The sequence below is a fragment of the Mustela erminea genome, chromosome 2, assembly GCF_009829155.1.
Source record: "Mustela erminea isolate mMusErm1 chromosome 2, mMusErm1.Pri, whole genome shotgun sequence".
In the NCBI taxonomy this organism is placed as follows: Eukaryota; Metazoa; Chordata; class Mammalia; order Carnivora; family Mustelidae; genus Mustela; species Mustela erminea.
The window spans coordinates 20,747,749-20,769,573 of NC_045615.1; the positions used below are offsets into that span (position 1 = coordinate 20,747,749).

Below are 21,825 nucleotides of genomic sequence, written 5' to 3' on the forward strand. Positions count from 1 at the left end.
TCCCTTGGTCAATCTCTGCAGAGCCCTGCCCTCACCCCAGACTTAGACTCCCGGCACTGCTTGTCTCATTCATCCTACACACGTGTGCCAAGTGACGCTCTATTCCAGGCCCTGACTTCGTATTTTTACTTCCGTGTCATGTCCCTCCCCACCACCACCACCATGTTCAGTCACTGCTTCCGATGGTACCACCAGTTAAGGAACTGGTCCAAAGTCACATAACCAAGAATGGGCAGAGGAAAGAGTCGAAGCAAAACGGAAGCTCTGCCCGGCACGTGGTGCCAGCTCGGGAGTTTATGACATTTATGTTAGGAGGGTTTTTCCTCTCCCGTGCCTGTTTTTTCCTTTCTTCGTCAAGGAAGTTTCCTGAAGGACAAGGTCAGTTGAAAATAAAGCAGAGTACTAGGTACCTTAAGCTAGTGGATATTCTAAAAGATAAAGCCTTACTACAGATGAAAGGAGTGTTTTGCTGTCTTAAAATTAATGAATACTACATAAAATTTGATGTGTAGTTACCTCTGTATTTATATCCACATGAATTTTCCTTCCTCTGCCCATGTATTTTAGCCATTGGTCATGATGAAGATCAGAGTAATTAGCTTATCCACAGAAGCCCATTTTTAGAAAACACTGTTAATTTGGAGAATATGCCTCCTGAACACAGAGAACGGGCCTCATTCCCCTTCCAGGATCAGGCCTGGATGAGGTCAGTGGGGGAAATAACTGAATACTAATTTTGGCAAGGTCTATTGTCAAATTTCTCTCACTTTCACAATCCACATGAACAATTTCTGTTTTCTCCGTTGACACGATTACACTTGTATTCATGTTCAGAGTGTGTAAGGAGACCAACCAATAGTGCCTTCCACACATCCCTGCGTTGGCGTCCGGACCATCTTTTGCTGACTCTCCTTGCACCTGCATAGTAAAGACACACAGCCTGGAGAAAACCTAAGGGCCTTCAGCAACCTCCTGAGCAAGCCACGGCTCCCTGTCACTGATGGGGAGAAGCTTTTGCCTCTGGGAGTCCAGGCGCAAGCCACCTGCCCACGCACTCTAAGGTAGAAGCACTAGCAGACAGAGTCTCTGTTGAACACCTGCCACGCCCCACCCCAGCTCCAGCTGACTTTAAACACCTGGGTAATGACCCCAGGAGGGTGCACGGTTCCTGCTACTGCCGTGCCAGGTCAATGCACGCAGTGGATAGAGGAAGCTCCTAGTCCACCTCCCTGCTCCAAAAATGCATTTAATATATTGTCTTCAGATATTATATTGATCAGAACTGATACTACACTTGATCTCAGCCAAAAGGCTGGCAAGCAAGCCACATAAACAATTGAGAGGTGAACGTTTTCCAAGGCTGCGGGCATAATAAGCATTGCCTGCAGAGAAAGAATTCTAAACTCTGCTTACATAAAGAGAATTAATGAAAATCAGAGCACGTCCTTTAAGTAACATTAGGAAACTTGGCAGACGTGAACAATTTCCTCTGTCCCCTTATTACAATGTTACAGCCATTGTCTCATTTTCTGATAAATCGTAAGCACACTCTGCTCTCTGGGAGTAACTTTTGTTCTCACGATGTTGTAAATGGGAGAGTAGAGTCAAATGTTCAGTCTGTGGGAGGTTCGTAGTGGAACACAGCCATCTCAGCACAGACACCCCCTGTCTTATTCAGGTGTTGGGCAGGAGGCCAGAACAAGCCAGGGAAGGGAGAGACACCACCAGGGAATTCCCACTACCCGGGTCTCCTCTCCTTGCAGCCTGACCATGGCTGAAGAGTTTCATGGTTCAGCTAATTCTTCCCCACCCACCAGCCCTCTCCTTCCACAAAGGGGGCTGGGAAGCAGCAGAGGTCGCTGGTCCTTGCCCATCCTTAAATAAGGAATATGTAAGGAATGTGGTCCCTGGGAAGAACCGAGCCATGCATAGCCTCTCCGGGTAGCTTAGCTTAGTTTCTTCTGGACTTGAGTTTGCCTTGCTAGCCAGAAAACCCTCAACCCCTGCTGACTCAACAGGTCTTTTTGTCTCCATAAAGCCTGGAGCTTAAAGAAATCAGTTGTAACTTCCCAAACCAAAGGAATAATATTAGAGGTATCGTCAACTAGTAAATCACTCATGCCCTAACACACAGTAGGACTACCTATGTTGCCTGTTCAATGGGCTGCCAGCACATACTTGGGTAAATATGCCTAGAACACTAAAGAAATGTGTAAAACAAATTATCTCTTTTAACCTGTCCTCGAACAAATATGCAAAAATGCCTTTGCTCAATATCCTCAAACATTCGGTTTCCTGTTTCAACACACTGCTCAAGACATTATGTGCTGGGGTAGAAGACAGAAACAGGGAGCAGATGCTGAGACCTGTCCTCTGGAGTAACAGCTCAAGGAGCTGGAGCTTGCAGGTAGCATGGTGTTTAAAGGACAGGAAATATGTCTGGATTATGCTTTAGGTTTTTATTCTCCCCTTCTCTAGAAGCATAATATAGGTACTTGATGTGCCTTACCTGAAGTAGAACAGAAAAGGAAAAGAGAAGAGCTGGGGGCAGGAGAAGTGGTTCAACTTTCAGGTCCTCGTGGCAGTCTATTTGAGAAAAAAACAGTCTGGAAAGATGCATGCGGATCATGAGATGGCTAACTGAGCAATCGGACTCATCAGAGAACTCCCGCTCTGTGACTATGAACCCAGAACTATGGGAGCCGGCAAGCGTGCAGGATCCCAGAGTGGACTGGAGGAGAAGCCTGGCAGGGTCTGACCCCCAAAAGGAGTCAGGATGTTGTTAAGACCTCACCAAGGTCTAGGAAGAAAGCCAAGCTTAATTAAGCTTAATCCATGGTGAGAAATCATTCCTTAGACCCGGTTTCCTTTTAAACATACTCTCTTGAATTTGTCTTTAAGCTAGGATGAACTCTGTCATCTGAATGCTGTCCCAGTTCCGCTAAACTCTGCTGGAGTTCGGACCTTACCCTAGCATCTATGTGTGTGTGTGCACATACGCACCAATGCGGTCTTCCTGTTCGAGATGCCAGGTCGAATTTACAAAGTTCTATATTTTAGGAAATGAAGCCTTCTGTAGGTTAAAGCCACAATCATAAACATTTAAAGCGATGTTAAAGTTTAAATCTAGTCCCCTAGTACCTGCATTCATTGCTCTGACCGCTATACTTTGATAAATATAGTCTTGAGACCTACTCAGTTTTCATTCCACTTCCCTCATGACAACATTCAATTTGATGTAGAGTAAAAAACACAACAAACCAAAACAAAGCAAAAAACAACAACCCCCAAAACCCTGATGTAACAATAAGTAGGCTGTCCGCAAACAAATATAATGTATTTAAAATAATATAAAGTATCAGGCCAAGTAAAAAACCCTTACTGAGGGTAACTCTGATGAAAACAAAAGGATAGTTCAGGTCAGAGAGGTTTCCATGCAAAATTTTAAAATCTCCTTTCCTGGTTAGGTGGGAAAACGGGATTTTGTGCACAAATAGCCTTGTCAAACAACTCCTTTTGTGTTTCTTTTTTTTTTTCCCCAAAGATTTTATTTATTATTTATTTGAGAGAGAGACAGTGAGAGAGAACATGAGCGAGAAGAAGGTCAGAGGGAGAAGCAGACTCCCCGTGGAGCTGGGAGCCCGATGTGGGACTCGATCCCAGGACTCCAGGATCATGACCTGAGCCGAAGGCAGTCGTCCAACCAACTGAGCCACCCAGGTGCCCCACTTTTGTGTTTCTTTTTAGAGAAAGATGAATTATCTTCTTTAAAATGTTCCAAAGGGAGTGTGGGGAAACATCCCATAGATGGACAGCCACTCCCAGCTGCATGCCCTAGAACTCAGGATTTGTGCTTCAGAAATTATCATCTCATAAAGACGGTGGTTAGCTACTAGTGAGACTGATTTCTTAAAATGGTCAGCTAAGCCTCCAACTGCAGTCCAGATGTATTTTTGTCTTCCTCTAGCTCTATTGTGAATTATTTAAAGCAGCATACTCCACAATTTGAATGTGGCCCACATTTTAAACCAAGCTCACCAAAATAATAACACTCGATGTACAATTTCCATTTAATAGAAATATTTCTATAAATTCCTAATAGGACTGAAAGGTGGTATGAAGCAAAGGACAAAAATATTTCTAAAAATTCATTTTATCCCAGGAGAAATTACTCTTTCTACAAAAATATCATGCAAATATTTATTTGCAAGGAATTCTAAGCATGTCTCTAGAAAACCACATTTGTAATCAAACTAGTGGGGCTGTTTAAAAAGACTCTTCACCAAACTGGTGGTTCTTTCATGTTTTTTTAAATTACTTTTGTAGAAATGCATTGTGTAGGGAAAGCTCTACATGATTCTTAACTGGATAGGGAATTTTCATTTTTAGAAAAGTAAAGATGTGTTCCAGTATTACTACAGTTGATTGGGACTGGTTCTTCCAGTAAGTAAGGGATCTCCTACAGAGACAAATTTTCTAGAAAAGGAAATGGAACAAAATGGAAAAGAAGAAAGTTTCGACCTTAGGATCTAAACCTTGGATGTTCTTCTCTGCTTTCTCTGAATTATAAGGAACATTTTTCAGGTCAAACAATAATTTATGAGCCCTCCCAGAGGTCTTTGGTTTCATGATACTGGCTTGTAAGTCTTTCAATCTTCTCCAAGGCAATTCTGAGCAAAATTCTGAAGTATGCGCTGTATGTTTGAGAATACCCATGTCATGTTCCTTGGCTCTACCCCAATGTTTTGTGCAGTGGCCTTGTAAAAATTATAACAGGCACCCATCCAACCAACACAGCCATCCACACCCAACCAATTTATATATAAATCTAAATTTGTATTTCTGTACATGTTAGACTTACTCTGTTCTATTTTGACAGTATTGTCTTGTGGTGTCATAAAGATTAATGTCTCTACTGAAGAGAGTGACTATTTCTGTGATAATTACCTGGGGGAGAGGAAAGTCCTACGACAGAAAACTGGACCTTGGAAGATAGGCCTTAAATGTATTCATTCCTTCATTCAATGAGTATTTATTGACTGCGTGCCGCAGGCCTAGCTGTATTCTCCAGCCTGAACCACAGCCCAAACTAGAGACTGACAGGGGAGGCAAAATTTACTTCACCTTTGAAGGGTTCTTTTTGGCTGGACCTGAGACTCAAATTGACATGGACAAAAATCAATAGGAGAAAGACATACAAATTCATTAAATAACATAGGTTTTACAGGATGTGGAAGCATTTGTAAAGAATGAAGATACAGGGGCACCTGGGTGGCTCAGTTCATTACACAGCTGCCTTTGGCTCAGGTCATGATCCCAGGGTCCTGGGATCAAGTCCCACATCGGGCTCCTTGCTCAGCAGGGAGCCTGCTTCTCTCGCTGCCTCTGCCTCTCTGCCTGCTTGTGTGTACTCTCTCTCTCTCTAGCAAACAAGTAAAATCTTTTTTAAAAAATAAAAATAAATTTAAAAAAAGAATGAAGATTCAAAGAGATGGCAAAACCTATTTGCTTTTTTATATTAGGTTGAACAGAGAAACAACTCTGGAAAAGTGACTATACTATGTCGAAGGCCCTGAAAAAAAATTTTTTTTTCATAAGTCTCGTTTATGTAGAATTCTTTCTCAACTTCTCATCCTTGGTAAGAATGTGATTTTCCCTCTGGTGTAAGGAGGGTATCTTTCATCCAGGAATTTTATGTCCTGTTTTTAAGAAAAGTAAGGAAGGACAGAGTGTTTTCCTGTATTTGCTGTCATCCAAGAGTCCTTAACCCAAAACAGGCAATATGCCAGGGTGGCATATTTTGGAGTTGCATGTTCTGAACTCCTTCAAGAACGTAATCCACAGGGGGCCTGGGTGGCTCAGTCGTTAAGTGTCTGCCTTTGGCTCAGCTCATGATCCCAGGGTCCTGGGATCGAGCCCCGCATCAGGATCCCTGTTCAGTGGGGAGTCTGCTTCTCTCTCTGCCTCTTCCCTGCCCACCCAGCCCCGGGTTTGTGCTCTCTCTTGTTCTCTCTCAAATAAATAAAATCTTAAAAAACAAAACAAAAACCTCTTCTAAAAAAAAAAAAAAAGACCATAACCCAGGCCTGCTCATTCATCTGGATCTCTAAACAGCATCTTAGTTCCACGTGTCCACAGCTAAACATGCTCCCTCACGACAGGAAAAGGCAACTCTGTTTCCAGTGGCTTCCACCTAAAGACCTGATTCCTCCCATTTTTATTCCCTCCATATTCAGTGGAAATCCTGTTGGCTCTACCTTCAAAGTACGCCCAGAGTCCGGCCCCTACTCCTTCCTCCCCCGTGCTCACCCTGGTAAGATCCTGTTGTCGCGTCTGGAATGCCGTGACACCTTTCACACCAGTTCTTTGGCTTTCACCGTGCTTCCCTGCAGTCTATTCTCAGCACGACGACCCAACCATCCTGATAAAAGTTAAGCTCAAATCATGCCACACCTTGGAACAAAACCCTTCAGTGATTCTGCATTTCACTCTAGAAAAGCTAAAGTCTTTACTGTGGCCTCACAGTGCCAGTGACCACATGCCCCGGGGCTACCTGACCTCATCCCACGTCCTCCCCCCCAGCCCACTCTCCTCCAGCCACACTGGCCTCTGCACCCTTCCTCTGATGAGCTGGGCATGTTACCACCTCTAGGCGCTGGCTCATTCCTCTGCCTAAAAATCTCCCCCGACACCCTATGTCCACAAGGTTAATTCCCATAGCACCTTCTCAGATTTACCTTCTCTATGAGGCCTGCTCAAATGACCTCACTTTGTATTGCAGAGATAGCCCAAAAGACACAAATTCCCTGCTGGTATTTCCAACTTCCCTTAACCTGATCTATTTTTCTCCATGGCACTTCCTTTAATCTAACAAAACTTATATATTAGGTTTTGTTATCGGCTGTTCGTTGTTTCTTGACAGTGGGTTTTTGTTTTGTTTGGATGGTTCTTAGGTTTCTTCATGTAACCCAAGTGTCTGCCATCGGGTGGGCACTGAATGAACAACGGTTCAACAAAGGAATCTAAGCAGAACAATCTGACTCTCTACCATCAAGAAGGTTACAGTCCACAACAGTGATAATGCTTTTCTTTCCAGGATTCCTTTTGTGCTTGAGACCTTGATGAACCCACATGGGACTGGACGTGTCAGAGGATGCTTTCAGGTGAAGGAGAAAGGATGGCCTCTTCCCTCCATAAGCAGCTAGACTGGAGCTGCTAGACCATAACTTGAAGGGAAAGGAGTTATTCCCCCTTTGCCTCCAGCTTCAGTGAAGCTTATCTGACAAAACTGTAATATATTCCAAGTGTACAACATGATTTGATATACACAGACCCTGTTAAAGGTTTCCTCCAGTGAGTTAGTAACACAATCATGGTCATCATTTACCTCTGTGCGTGAGAACACTCAAATTCTATTCTCTTGGAAAATTTTAATTCTACAATACAGTATTATCAACTACAATCACTATGTAACACAGTATACCCTCAGATATTACTTGACTTATAACTGAAAATGTGTATAGGTCCTGGTAATCACCATTCTATTCTCTGTTTCTATGAGTTTGGACTCCCCCAACCCACACCTAACTCCACATCTAAGAACACTTTCCAGGGGACAGGGAGAGGTCAGAGGGCAGCTACCTCACCGTCATTCCTGTGGCAGCCTCTCTCTTGGGAATGGGTCAGATTTTTCTTCAGGTTGCTAGTAGGTTTCCCTCTAGCCTTCATAATGCATGCTACAGGCAGTGACACCCATCTCTACATGCTTTAACTGCACCTCCTCTAGTGTCTTTTTATCCATCGCTAACCTTGTCAAAACTTCTGCTGTCTCAGGGAAGGTGGTTTCAATGAACCATTAGGAAGTATCATCAGTACTTGTTAATCCACTGGTTACCTGACGCAGAGCCACACAGCAATAAGATATGAACTATCTCAGGCAATCTAGGAGAGATCATTTGGGTCCAGAGATTTCTCCAGGTCCCTTAGGCCAGGCACCATAGAGAGCTAATGACTTCATCAACTGAACTAGGCCCCTTCTTTATGTGTGGCCCTCCTCAGGGAGTTCACATTTGGTGCTTGGTATGACAGGGAATATTAACAGTCTGGGAAATTCTAAGAGAAAGAAAAACTAGTTAATCCAATTGTTTCCTGGGGGTAAGAAATTTTAGTAGAAGTAGAATTAACTATTTAAAGTCATAACAATGCCATTTAGCAAAATATTCATGTTCTAAAGAAATAATGACCTGTGTCTGTGCCCAAGTGAAATACTCATTCAAAGAAATTGTCTCCCTTCTCTTTATAGTTTTCTTTATAGCTTTCTACCTTTTTTTATAGCTTCTCCAGAAGCTAGCACAGTGCCTGGCCAAATAGTTGCCCAATGAATGTGAATAATCCAACATTCAGTCAGCCAACAACAACAACAACAAAAATAGAGAGCGCACATTATCTCCTTTCTCTTCTTACGCATCCAGTTGTGAATACGTGTAACAGATCCTTGGTCCCCAAATAAGCAAACCATTTTCCCTCAAATAATTAACAGGGCCTATGGCATTGTCCTATAAGGCCTGGTTTAGAAATTTATTACCCAGGAGCCAAACTTAATAGCTTAGGTAATTTCCCTTTCACGTCCAAATTTGAGGTTCCTTGAAAATTAATGAGGTTATGGTTTATTGTACAACTGCTCTAGGTGGAGTCCTAGATAGGCAAGCCCTGTAATTCCCCATTCAGATTTATATCACACTAACTCGTTTCATGCTACTCTCAGATCTTCAACTTCTCTCAACTGATGGGGCCTTGAAAGGAAGTTGCTGATCGGACCATCAGTTCAAAGCCCTACCAAACTAAGGCATGTAGAATGCTGACTTCCTGATTTATTTGACTTTTTAAAGTTATTTTAATAGACTGAATCCAGGGTTTCAGTTTTTGTTTTTTTTGTTTTAACATTTTTGTGCAGGGACTTCTTCACAGATTATTTCAGATTATTTCAATTATCACAGATAATTCTTCAACAGCTTGGCGAAAGCAAGAGATAAATGCATAAAACAGAATACACAGAACTACAAAGGATATCAGTTATTAGTATTTTTGACATTCCATGGGCCAATAGGGAATTTTCCATTCCCTGAAATTTAAATCTCTGAATAGAGTCTTAACTATTTGTTATTAACTATCACGGACTACCATCTGTTTATGCCTAGACTGACTTGGAATTGAATACAGAATTAAGAACTGAGCAATTTAAATTACAGTCTGTAGAAAAGCTCTGATATTATTGACATCTAAATAAGTCAGCTCAGCCACCTCGTTTTTAGCTGCTCCTGGCTGACCACACTTGTACTCTAGCTGGCTTGCCACATATTGCTCCTCCTATCAGTATGATTTAGGCCCTTAGACTTTCCCAATTCCTCCCAAATCGAAATAATTTTAATTCACTGAGAATTTCTTGAGACTTTCTATGTATAACTGAAACACAGGGTGCTTTGGTGCCTGTATCAATGGCTTTCTTCCATCACCTGCAGTTTTACACAATTTTCCCCTTCTGCATAAATATCTAGAATCTGTCAACGAATAATGAGTGATCTGTCTTCTTTTTCTTTTCCTCCTGACCAGGTACAACTAGTGGAAAGATCCTTCTTCATCCTCATTCTTTCAGAGGATGAAGATGCAGGTTTCTGTGAACTGACATAGTTTTGTTTGGGTCTGGGATTACTCTAGAGACTTCTTCTTCTGCTTTTTTTTATTTTTTAAAGATTTATTCATTTGAGAGAGAGAGAGAAAAAAAAAATGAGCTGGGAGGGATGTGCAAAGGAGAGGGAGAAGCAGACTCCCCACTGAGCAGGGAGCACAAAAAGGACCTCAATCCCAAAACCATGAGATCATGACCTGGGCCGAAGCCGACGCTTAACCAACTGAGCCACCCGGGCGCCTTGCTTTAGGGACTTCTCATCTCCCTACAGTTTACTGAGGTCTGGAAACCGTATTTGAGCTGGAGATGACAGCTGAAGAGGAAAATGCCCTTGATAGCTAGTAATAATAATTATTGTTATTATTATTAATAACTCACTTATAATAAAAATTGTTATTATTATCATGGCTATCATTATTGAATTCATCTGTTGAGCAATCATGTACATTTCACTTGTAGGACATGTCCTAATTTTGAATTTTATTGAAAGAGACTAGGTAGAGCTTATATACCAGCATTTGTGCACAGATAATGCTATAGCATTTATTCAACAAATACTTAAGTGCCTACTCTGTATCAAACACCAGCTATTACTGATCTGTTAAATCTGTCTTATTGATCTGGGAACGCTGGAAAGCCCCTGAATTTAAAACGTTAAAATTATGTTGATGTGTTCCAACCCAACTAAGCTTCTGACACCTTCTAGCTCTAATTCTATTCAAGTGTAAAATGTTTAACAACGCAGTAGCATTTTCAATTGGCTTTCAATAGGTTGCAATGACAATTTCACAACTCAAGCACCAAAACCTCACCATTAGAAAAAAATTGTAAAAGTTATGAAAAAATGTCTGCCCAAAGGCAAAATCATTTAGCAATTTAAAAGTGAAAGCAGAAATTCGCTTGAAAAAGTCATCTTTTACCTTGAGCTCTCATTCCACTTCGGAAATGTGTAGTTAATTTTTGTGAAGAGCCATTTACATTTCATTTTACAAATAAAAGATGTGCTAATTAAGCCTGGAAGTTCAGGATTTGACTCAAAGAAAAATGATGAGCCCATTCCCAATTACCAATTTATTTGATGGATACCATGGCTTAAAAATGCAAGAAACAGAAAATACCAAGTAAAGGCATACCTTCCAAGGCTGTTTCACGGTATCTTTGAGAGCTAAAACTGAACCACCGCTCCTGCCTTCAAGTATGTACATTAACGAGACGGACCTTTGCAGAGTGAACAGGAGTCATTTCTAATCAAACCAAAGTCAGTAACTCACTGTCTGGAAAGACAACTGAACCAAACAGCCATTTGTTGGTTGGAATTACTTTAGATTATTTTAGAAAACGTCAAAAAATAAATTAGATTTTCCTTCTTGCATGTATTTTTCCAGATTCTTTTAAAAATAAAATGTTCATTTGGGGCCGTGACAGCTAAAATAGAAATGTCTTTGGCATAAACTCAGCTTTCTAGCCTGCAGGCAAAATATAAAATTGTTGTTAAATTGGAGTGGACCAGAAAACGGATGATAAAACTTGCCCATGAAACTTCTGCTAATAACAAACATTTATCCCGTGACATGGACTGTAAGTAATAACACATGACAGGGGGATGGATGTGTCATTGTCCCGAACGACAGTTTTTGGCGCCTCTCGAGGCAGGAGGCCAAGTTCACCTAGCTGTCCAGTCGCGGTTGTCTATGAAACTGTTAGGGTTAAAAATGCCCTTGTTAAAACGGGAAAGACTTGGGAAGACAATCCTCTGATGTTTTGAATTCAGTTGGTCTTCCTTTATAGTTTCCAAGGTAGCTTGGGCTGTTGTTACTTAACACAAACGAGCACACATTTCAGGTTCTATGTAATGCTTCGTCAGCATTTTCCTATTTCTTTCTTTCTTTCTTTTTTTAAGATGCTTATTTATTTGAGAGAGAAAGAAAGAGAAAGCACGAGTGGGGGGAAGGGGCAGAGGGACAAGCAGACTCCCCGCTGAGCTGAGCAGGGAGCCTGAGAGCAGGCTTGATCCTGGGATTCCGACCATGACCTGAGCCACTCAGAGCCCCAGCATTTCCAATTTCCTAAGAGCTATGCCATTTACCCACTTGACGACATTTCTCTTTCACACGGTGGTCAGAAAGAGAGAAGAAGCAACCCCCAAAAGGCAGAGTTTGTAGGTGAAGGGACCGTGCCAATGGCTAGCACAAGCACCAAGTCCTTCCTTTCATCTGGCTTTGCTTTACTGTATTTTATTCAATCTAGGACATCACTGATTTTAAGAGTCACTGTTTTATTTACCAATACAAAAAAGAATATACACTTTCAGTCAACCTATGATACACCACCTCAATGACAGGTCTGCCTAAAGTCTGGGTGGGCCACATGGCCCTCTTTGCCCATGAACTTCCTTTATCTATTCCAGATTATTTGGCATTTTCTCTTGCCTTCTCCTGCACTGCTTGACCTAAAATAGGAATTCTTTTGTACTTATCTTAGTAACAGAATGTAACAAAACCTCATGAACCTGTAGGCTTTTCCCTTCCAGGTCCCTTAAAGCAGTTGGCTGCTCCTTCCAAGAAAAGAAGGAATTGCAGTCACCTCTCTGACAAGGAACATCTGCTTCGCTAGCATCCTGTTTGCAGCCAGCTGCTTGTCTTTGTGTGTCCACAGCCACTTTTCAGGTCCAAGCTGAATCACAGGCTTCCGGTTGGAAACTTCTGAAGTGGCAATTACACTCAACACACACCTTCCTGGCATCACACACGAACTCAATCGGCATGGCACTAACATAAACAATTAGGACTAAGTGTGCAGGCAGCAGCCCCTTCCCCATGACTGCCACCTGGCTGACAGCAATTCTATGGTGTCTCTCAATCCCAGGGATGAGAAAATACGTGGAAAAATGTGCTTCTTAGAATTAGAGCACTAGATAATCTGTTCATACACTCTAGAGGTAGCAAAACCAAAGGCCCACAGAACCAATTTAACCCTACACATGGGTCTAGTTTGATATAAAAAGCATGAGCCCTCTGTGTCAAATGTTTCCTGCCTCACTTTTTTAAAAAAATTTTCTTTATTTGATAGAGAAATCACAAGTAGGCAGAGAGGCAGGCAGAGAGAGAGGGGGAAGCAGGCTCCTTGCTGAGCAGAGAGCCCTATGCAGGGCTCGATCCCAGGACCTTGAGATTAAGACCTGAGCCAAAGGCAAAGGCTTTAACCCACTGAGCCACCCAGGTGCCCTTTGCCTCACTTTTAATGGAGATGCAGATACAAAGGAATAGTGTCCACCATGAGGAAAACACCCAGTTCCACATCAGGAATGGTTGAAAACCAAAGATCTCATGGCATGACCCATCTAAAGGGGGCAGACACCACATGGCTCAGGTCCACTGTTAACGGTCAGTCATCCTGTCAGGACACTTTAAACACAGTATCGTTCAGTCTTCAGATTCTTCTAGAGAAGCTGGGCATCTGAGTGTTTGTATGAAGTCTCTTAATTTTTCAGCTTTGGCAACTAATTCAAGCATTTCATAATACCACGCAGGCCACACAAGGCGAATCTGTGGGCCACATGGGGCTCACAGCTCACCAGTGTGTGGTCCAGGCAAGACACACCTAACATAGGTCAGCCATGTAATAAACATGGCCATTTGTCCTGTGGGTATTAATCACAAAACAATCAGTGTGACTGGAAAGCTCATCCTGTAACGTCTTTGCCCGTGAAGCATCAGGGCATAATAGGTACCAGTACAAATCCCAAAGGGGAAATTCTCTTTAGTCAGTTCATTTTGAATTTTGTTTTTATAATCATCTATGTGTAATAGAACCAAGTCACTAGAAGGATTTCAAGGCTTAGCACTGGCAACAAGTAGCTTTTCAGAAAGTAAAAATTGGTTCTTTTTTCCAATGCCAATATTTATTTAAGGATGGGAATTACTGCCTTGGATCTCAGCCTTGGTTGGTGCTCTCTGAACCACAGCGCCTCTCTGAACCAGAGGCCTTGCTGTCCCCCCTGCTCCCGGCTCTCTTGGGGCTGGTTGGGGAGGAACTGAAGTAAAGGACAGGGCTGATGACTTGGGAGTGCCTGTCCTGTTGCCCCTGCTTCCTAGACCTAGAAAAGATCTTTTTCGCCCCCTTGGAAAAGGGAGAGGGGAAGAATAAGAGCAGAAACTCTAACTGTGGCTCAGCCCAATGCACCTGACTCTGAATCTCAAATATGCCTGCTCTCATAATGGAGCTCACAACTTGAGATCCCCGGGAACCTGATTTTCTAGGACTCAGTTTTCCCCTCTGTAAAATGACTGAGCAGACAGATAAATGTTTTTCAATCTGGGTTCTGAGGAAATTTAGGGACTTGGATATTGTGCTTAAAGAAGAGGATCTGGTTTTATACAATTTGGATTTGGCCTTAAAAGTAAGGTTTCCATTTAGCAGGAAAATATAGCACCAGAAAAACAAAACAAAAATAAAGAATATAGTGTTGAAAAACAGCAGCTAGATGATCTACGTGATCTGTAACGAGGTCTCTCCGGATTTAATGATTTGATTTGATTTTTTATTTTTTTTTTAAAACATTTTTTTTAAAGATTTTATTTATTTATTTGTAAGAGAGAGAGAGAGTGAGAGCAAGCACAGGCAGACAGAATGGCAGGCAGAGTCAGAGGGAGAAGCAGGCTCCCTGCGGAGCAAGGAGCCCGATGTGGGACTCGATCCCAGGACGCTGGGATCATGACCTGAGCCGAAGGCAGCTGCTTAACCAACTGAGCCACCCAGGCGTCCCAAATGCTTTGATTTTAAAGAAATTCCCCAATGTGTATTTATATACAATAAGTTCTTACAAAGTAAAGTGCAGATATTTTCAGATTAAGTAATAACTCCAGCTTTTACCCAAAATATGACTTGCTATGAAAATTCTGGTAAGGCTTAGTATGCAAAGGTACAAACAACTTTGATTTTTCTCTTCAAAATGAAGCGTCCTTTTTTCTCAGATTTTTTAAGACATGACTGCAAAGAGTATTGAGTCTGGGAAAAGCAGCTCACACTAGGAAAAAGGACACTTTGTGCCTATTTGCTGTCGAACCCACACTCCCTGATCAAGTTTGTACATGTTAAGTGAAGGAAACGGAGGACTTTTCAGTATTTAAGGTCTCCAGGTCATTTTCCTCTGGAAATACAGGAAATTTAGGTGAAAATAAACTCCCTACATAGTCCAGGGGTAAATGTAACCGCTTCTCAAACACACTTGAGGATTTCCCACCTTTTTCTGCCTGTTCGTGGAACACACTCCAGCCCGTTCATCCACACCATGTCATACACAGTCATACACAGGCTGCACAGCCGTCTCATTCCCAGTCTCTGCATCCCCCCACTCCTCCTAATCTCCAAAGCACCTATTATCATTTACAAGTGCCTTCTACAAATGGCTAGCTTTGTGAACTCCATTTGGACATACCTAGGTATAACTTTTACCCATATATTCCTGAAGTTAAAACCACTATTGTTCTTCTGTACCCCCCACGGTTTCTTGACCATACATAAGTGATCAATACGCTAGTGGAAGGATTAGATATATCAACTGAATAATTTTTGTGTCTATGAGCAAGAACACTATTACTATATGAGAAATTCTGAGTTCAAAAGCACTTTGAAGGGGGAGCCTGAGTGGCTTAGTCAGTTAAGCGCCTGCCTCTTGGTTTCAGCTCAGGTTATAATCTCAGGGTGGCGAGATCGAGCCCTGTGTTGGGCATGGAGCCTGCTTGAGAGTCTCTTTCTTTCCCTCTGCCCCCTCCCCACCTGCACACACATGTGACATTCACACTCTTTCTGTTTCTCTCTCATAAATAAATAAATAAATACATAAATATCTTTAAAAAAAAAAACACTTTGAGAAAAAGGCAGAAACAGCCTAATTGTTCATATAGTTGTGTGAAATTATGTTGTATCATGAAAACAACATTTAGAATAAAGCAGTGAGTAAGGAAGGGAGATGCTGTATAATGCTACAAGTTTAATGATATATTTAATGAAAAACACTCAAAAGAGAAGAAAAGACCTCACAATAATATTTAAAATTACTGGATTCATAGTAGTAATTTTTTCCATTGTTATCAAAACTTTAATATTGAGGTTTATACTACTGTTGTCGTGAAAAAAAATAATAAAAATAATAAAAAACATGTTTTGAGTTTCTATGCCAAAGGAACATTAGAAGGACTTTGTTATTACATGAACTTGAGGTCCACATAATTTCCCTTTTTGAAAAGAAAACATTTTATAGCAAATGTTCCTTTCTGGTAGTTCACAGAATAAAAATTGATAGCCCCTCCTATGGGTTTCATCATGGGATTTTTCTTTTAATAAATTACATTCCATGGAGAACGTGTTGTACCAACATGCCTGTGTCTCACTACCAAAGAAAATTTCAAAAGCAAACTGAACCAATTTGTCTCCTGGTGTATATTTATCCCCATTAAGAGCCCAGAGAGTGAAAAAACATGGTAATTATTTTAGAGCTTTCTAAATGCTTTCATGCTTTAAGCCACAGGCTGGATTAGGTCCTTAAAGATCCAATGTAGTAAAAGAAACAAAGCCTGCTATTACCTGAGAAAAAGCCCTAGAACATTTTGTCCTCTGGCTAATGACTGACTTAGACCAGGATGGCAAGACAGTATTCTGGTCTTGTTCCCATGGTGTCCCCAGGGATGGGGGCCTTGTCTGCTCTCAACTGAACTTTAAAGCTGTGTGTGTGTATGCGCATGTGCACTTAAGAGAGTAAGCTTGGTTTTCCCAAAAAGTAAAAGAAGGTGGGCTATTCTGCCTTTTTTTTTTTTTTTTTGAAAGAGCTGGGTAATTCAAAAGCCTTGCCTAAAGCATTGCGTCTAAAATAACACCTCTAGATTTCTACAGTTCAAAATACACAAATCGTTAGAAACTCCTTTTCTTTCTTCCATTCTGTACTGCCTAAGTCACAAAAAAATCCCCAATTGAGCAATATAAAATTCTAATTATCTCTCACAGCTCTCTGCTATGTCACATAGTGCCATGCAATTAGACACAGTCACAACTGTGCAGTGGTATTCCTAAAAACGTCTCTATCTTCTTGAGTGAACCTCTGCCCCTTTTCCTGCCTGGGATGCCAATGTGAGAGTCAGAGTCGCAGCAGCCACACTGCAAATGTGAGGGAATAGCCAAGAAAAATGCAGAAATCTTGGATATAACACTGTTCAGGTGCTGAAATAAAACCAGAAACCACCTACCTTCAGTTTTCTTACTTATTTAAGCCCATGTGGTTGAATTTTCCTGTTGTTAGTAGCATTCTTATCTCTTATAACCCATTTATTCCCAAACTCCGTTATCTTGGTCTATTTCTTCATTTGTTTTTCTCTTCATCTGATTTGTTTTTTCTTTGTCTGATTTCTCTTTGTCTGATTCTTTTTCTTATTGTTGGATCCCACTGTTCTTAGTCCCACATGTGAAAATAGGTCCAATCTGCAGACATATATATTCTATATTCAGTGTTTACTAGGGTATGTGATCAGAATATGTGTTTGATATACTTCATTTAAAAAAAAGAGGACAGGAGGAGTCAAGATGGCGGAGAAGTAGCAGGCTGAGACTACTTCAGCTAGTAGGAGATAAACTAGATCAGCTTATCTAAAGATTGCAAACACCTAAAAATCCAACGGGAGATCAAAGAGAAGAAGAACAGCAATTCTAGAAACAGAAAATCAACCACTTTCTGAAAGGGAGGACTGGCGGAGACGTGAATCCAAAGCGTTGGGAAGATAGACCCCGGGGGGAGGGGCCGGTTCCCGGCAAGCAGCAGAGCAACGGAGCACAAAATCAGGACTTTTAAAAGTCTGTTCCACTGAGGGACATCGCTCCAGAGGCTAAACCGGGGTGAAGCCCACGTGGGATCAGCGTGGCCTCAAGTCCTGCAGGGTCACAGAAGGATCTGGGGTTCTGAGTGTCACAGAGATTACAGGTATTAGAATGGGGAAGCCGGCTACAGAGACAGAGCCGAGGAGTGAGCTCTCAGCTCAGGGATACCTTGAACCAGTCACAGGCTCAGTGAGCTCGGAGAGCGGCAGGAGGCCAGGGAGATGGGAGTAATTGGGTGCACAGAGGAGTGGGGCCCCGGACTCTCGGCTCCTCTGAGCCAGAGACCAGGAGGCCGCCATTTGCATTTCCGTCCTCCAAAACTCTACGGAAAGCGCTCAGGAAACAAAAGCTCCCCAAAGCAAAACCGAGCAGATTTCTCAGCCCAGCCTCTGGTAAGGGCAATGCAATTCTGCCTGGGTCAAAGACACTTGAGAATCACTACAACAGGCCCCTTACCCAGAAGATCAACAAGAAATCTAGCCAGGACCAAGTACACCTACCAAGGAGTACAGTTTCAATACCAAGGCAAGCAGCGGAATTCCAGAGGAGGAGAAAGTAAAGCACGGAACTCATGGCTTTCTCCTCATGATTCTTCAGTCTTGCAGTTAATTTAATTTTTTCTTCTTTTTCAATTTTTTTTCTCTTCTGTTAATTTTTTTTAACTTTTACCCTTTTCTTTTTTAACGTTTTTTAACTAGTTTATCTAATATATAGATATATATTTTTTTCTTTTTAATATTTTTTCTTTATTTATTTTCTTTTTTAATTGTTTATTTTCTTTTCTTTTCTTTCTGAACCTCTTTTTACCCCCTTTCTCCCCCCTCATGATTTGGGATCCCTTCTGATTTGGTTAAAGCATATTCCTGGGGTTGTTGCCATCCTTTTAGTATTTTACTTGCTCCTACATATACCCTTATCTCGACAAAATGACAAGGCGGGAAAATTCACCGCAAAAAAAAAAGAACAAGAGGCAGTACCGAAGGCTATGGACCTTATCAATAAAGACATTGGTAATATGTCAGATCTAGAGTTCAAAATGATGATTCTCAAGGTTCTAGCCGGGCTCGAAAAAGGCATGGAAGATATTAGGGAAACCCTCTCGGTAAATATAAAAGCCCTTTCTGGAGAAATAAAAGAACTAAAATCTAACCAAGTTGAAATCAAAAAAGCTATTAATGAGGTGCAGTCAAAAATGGAGGCTCTCACTGCTAGGATAAATGAGGCAGAAGAAAGAATTAGCAATGTAGAGGACCAAATGACAGAGAATAAAGAAGCTGAGCAAAAGAGGGACAAACGGCTACTGGACCACGAGGGGAGAATTCAAGAGATAAGTGACACCATAAGACGAAACAACATTAGAATAATTGGGATTCCAGAAGAAGAAGAAAGAGAGAGGGGAGCAGAAGGCATACTGGAGAGAATTATTGGGGAGAATTTCCCCAATATGGCAAAAGGAATGAGCATCAATGTTCAGGAGGTTCAGAGAACGCCCCTCAAAATCAATAAGAATAGGCCCACACCCCGGCACCTAATAGGAAAATTTACAAGCCTTAGTGACAAAGAGAAAATCCTGAAAGCAGCCCGGGAAAAGAAGTCTGTAACATACAATGGTAAAAATATTAGATTGGCAGCAGACTTATCCACAGAGACCTGGCAGGCCAGAAAGAGCTGGCATGATATATTTAGAGCACTAAACGAGAAAAACATGCAGCCAAGAATACTATATCCAGCTACGCTATCATTGAAAATAGAAGGAGAGATAAAAAGCTTCCAGGACAAACAAAAACTGAAAGAATTTGCAAACACCAAACCAGCTCTACAGGAAATATTGAAAGGGGTCCTCTAAGCAAAGGGAGAGCCTAAAAGTAGTAGATCAGAAAGGAACAGAGACAATATAAAGTAACAGTCACCTTACAGGCAATACAATGGCACTAAATTCATATCTCTCAATAGTTACCCTGAATGTTAATGGGCTAAATGCCCCAATAAAAAGACACAGCGTATCAGAATGGATAAAAAAACAAAACCCATTTATATGTTGCCTATTTGAAACTCATTTTGAGCCTGAAGACACCTCCAGATTTAAAGTGGGGGTGGAAAAGAATTTACCGTGCTAATGGACATCAGAAGAAAGCAGGAGTGGCAATCCTTATATCAGATCAATTAGATTTTAAGCCAAAGACTGTAATAAGTTATGAGGAAGGACACTATATCATACTCAAAGGATCTTTCCAAGAAGAAGATCTAACCATTTTAAATATCTATGCACCTAACATGGGAGCAGCCAACTATATAAACCAATTAAGAACAAAATCAAAGAAACACATCAACAATAATACAATCATAGTAGGGGACTTTAACAGTCCCCTCACTGAAATGGACAGATCATCCAAGCAAAAGATAAACAAGGAAAAAAGGCCTTAAATGACACACTGGACCAGAAGGACATCACAGATATATTCAGAACATTTCATCCCAAAGCAACAGAATACACATTCTTCTCTAGTGCACATGCAACATTATCAGGATTGATCACATCCTCGGTCCTAAATCAGATCTCAACTGGTATCAAAAGATTGGGATCATTCCTGAATATTTTCAGATAACAATGCTCTGAAGCTACAACTCAATCACAAGAGGAAGTTTGGAAGTTTGGAAAGAACCCCAATACATGGGTTCTTCTACATGGGTTCTGCAGCATCCTTCTAAAGAATGAATGGGTCAATCAGGAAATTAAAGAAGAATTGAAAAAATTCATGGAAACAAATGATAATGAAAACACGATGGTTCAAAATCTGTGGGACACAACAAAGGTGGTCCTGAGAGGAAAATATATAGCGGTACAAGCCTTTCTCAAGAAACAAGAAAAGTCTCAGATACACAATCTAACCCTACACCTAAAGGGGCTGGAGAAAGAACAAGAAAAAAAACCCTAAACCCTGCAGGAGAAGAGAAATCATAAAGATCAGAGCAGAAATCAATGAAATAGAAACCAAAAAAAAAAAAAAAAAAATGATAGAACAAATCAATGAAACTAGGAGCTGGTTCTTTGAAAGAATTAATAAGATTGATAAACCCCTGGCCTGACTTATCAAAAAGAAAAGAGAAAGGACCCAAATAAATAAAATCATGAATGAAAGAGGAGAGATCACAACTAACACCAAAGAAATACAAAAAATTATAAGAACATACTATGAGCAACTCTATGCCAACAAATTTGACAATCTGGAAGAAATGGATGCATTCCTAAAGACATATAAACTACCACAACTGAACCAGGAAGAAATAGAAAGCCTGAACAGACCCATAACCAGTAAGGAGATTGAAACAGTCATCAAAATCTCCAAACAAACAAAAGCCAGGGCCAGATGGCTTTCTGGGGGAATTCTACCAAACATTTAAGGAAGAACTAATTCCTATTCTCCTGAAACTGTTCCAAAAAATAGAAATGGAAGGAAAACTTCCAAACTCATTTTATGAGGCCAGCATCACCTTGATCCCAAAACCAGACAAAGATCCAATCAAAAAAGAGAACTATAGTCCAATATCCTTGATGAACACGGATGTGAAAATTCTCACCAAAATACTAGCCAGGATTCAACAGTACATTAAAAGGATTATTCATCATGACCAAGTGGGATTTATTCCAGGGCTGCAAGGTTGGTTCAACATCTGCAAATCAATCAATGTGATATAACACATTAATAAAAGAAAGAACAAGAACCATATGATACTCTCAATAGATGCTGAAAAAGCATTTGACAAAGTACAGCATAACTTCCTTATCAAAACTCTTCAAAGTGGAGGGATAGAGGGCACATACCTCAATATCATCAAAGCCATCTATGAAAAACCCACCGCAAATATCATTCTCAATGGAGTAAAACTGAAAGCTTTTCCGCTAAGGTCAGGAACACAGCAGGGATGTCCATTATCACCACTGCTATTCAACATAGTACTAGAAGTCCTAGCCTCAGCAATCAGACAACAAAAGGAAATTAAAAGCATCCAAATTGGCAAAGAAGAAGTCAAACTATCACTCTTCACAGATGATATGATACTATATGTGGAAAACCCAAAGAACTCCACTCCAAAACTGCAAAATTTGTATAGGAATTCAGTAAAGTATCAGGATATAAAATCAATGCACAGAAATCTGTTGCATTTCTCTACACCAACAACAAGACAGAAGAAAGAGAAATTAAGGAGTCAATCCCATTTACAATTGCACCCCAAACCATAAGATACCTAGGAATAAACCTAACCAAAGAGGC

At 41.0% G+C, this 21,825-nt stretch overlaps 1 pseudogene; it reads right to left on the reverse strand.

Moving 5' to 3' along the window:
* Positions 1–1,152: 1,152 nt before the first annotated feature.
* LOC116585309 lies at positions 1,153–1,324 on the reverse strand (annotated as a pseudogene).
* Between the last annotated feature and the right edge of the window lie 20,501 nt (positions 1,325–21,825).